The sequence below is a fragment of the Galeopterus variegatus genome, unplaced genomic scaffold (assembly GCF_000696425.1).
Source record: "Galeopterus variegatus unplaced genomic scaffold, G_variegatus-3.0.2 Scaffold2052, whole genome shotgun sequence".
Classification (NCBI taxonomy): domain Eukaryota; kingdom Metazoa; phylum Chordata; class Mammalia; order Dermoptera; family Cynocephalidae; genus Galeopterus; species Galeopterus variegatus.
This window is the reverse complement of record NW_007728163.1, coordinates 260,316-261,791: the sequence shown is the minus strand read 5'-3', so window position 1 is coordinate 261,791 and position 1,476 is coordinate 260,316. Positions and strand designations below refer to the sequence as shown.

The 1,476-nt window shown below is 45.2% G+C and overlaps 1 pseudogene; it reads right to left on the bottom strand.

The window, feature by feature from the left end:
• Positions 1–1,391: 1,391 nt before the first annotated feature.
• The window catches only part of LOC103596599, a 3,272-nt pseudogene continuing 3,187 nt past the window's right edge, over positions 1,392–1,476 (bottom strand).

The window sequence follows — 1,476 nt, the reverse complement described above, 5'->3', positions numbered from 1 at the left end:
GGAGCGCCGCCACACTCCCAAGCGGCGCACTCTCCAGTGCGCCACCGGGCCGGCCCTATAATCTTATTTTTTGAACTTATAAAATAACTTTGAATGATGCTAAGGTCCAAGTCATTAATCTTTGAATGATGCTAAGGTCCAAGTCATTAATCAATTACACCAGAAAGAATTAGTAGGTCTTAGGAGTAAATATACCAGAGAGAAGTAAAGCCCCGATGCTGCTGTAACAACTTTGGCAGAGAGGGGCCGCAGCCAAACATGGGGGCTGCTTCTGATGCTCAGGGAGGGGAACTGAATAAATCCTGGTTCACAAGCGAGACAGGGTGAGACGACTCTCTGAGCCTCAAGCCAAACTTTAAATTTCCAAGATAGGAGCTTTGGCAAGGACTCAGCACAATACCTGTGGGGGTCACTAATATTCTTTTTTTTTTTTTTAAGATTGAAATTTCATTCACATACTATAAAATTCATCACTTTATGTGTACAATTCAGTGATATTTGGTAATTCATGGAGTTGTGCAATTATCCTTACTATTTAATTCCAGAATATTTTCATCACCCCAAAAAGAACCCTGTACCCGTGAGCAGTCATTCCCCATTCACCCTCTCCCAGGCCACTGGCAATCACTGAAATCTATTTTTTGTCTCTGTGGACTTGCCTATTCTGAATATTTCATGTAAATGAAGTCATACAGTAAGTGGCCTTTTGTGTCAGGCAGTTTCACAAAAGGTTAAACAGAATTACCATATGACCCAATGATTCCATTCCTATTTATATACCTAAAAGAATGGGAACTGTGGTATAATAAGAAATATATTTGGGGGCCGGCCCCGTGGCACACTCGGGAGAGTGCAGTGCTTGGGAGCGCAGCAGCGCTCCTGCCGCAGGTTCGGATCCTATATAGGGATGGCCGGTATGCTCGCTGGCTGAGCACGGTGTGGGCGACACCAAGCCAAGGGTTGCGATCCCCTTACCGGTCACANCAAGTTTAAAATGGCTGAGGTACTTTCCCAAAATGGCTGGCGGCCTGGGTGTAGCCCAACAATATTTGGTTTTTGTCCCTGGTTCCTGGCATACAGCTCCTAAAACCCTTGGAATTTCCTACCTGATAGAAGTGTCCTTTGTTACTCATAATAATCCTCTTTTGATCACACTTGAGTTTATGTTAATGAAGTGATTTAGGGTGGGGCACCTAGACAGCCTCAGGGTGGTGCTGGTCCCCAGAAAGGCCAAGTGATTAGAGGGCTGGAACTTCCAGCTCTACCCACCAACCTCTGGGAAGGGGAGTGGGGTTGCAGATTAAGTTCTATAAAAACTCTTTTATTGTTTTGTTTTGTTTTGTGTTGGTACACATGTTTTATTAAACACCTTACATGGGTGTGGGCAGGACCTATGGGTGGGACAGGACCATGATGACAGGCTCAGTGAAGTCATGGCAAGTGGCATAGCCACACATGTCAGAGGCTCGAACCTGT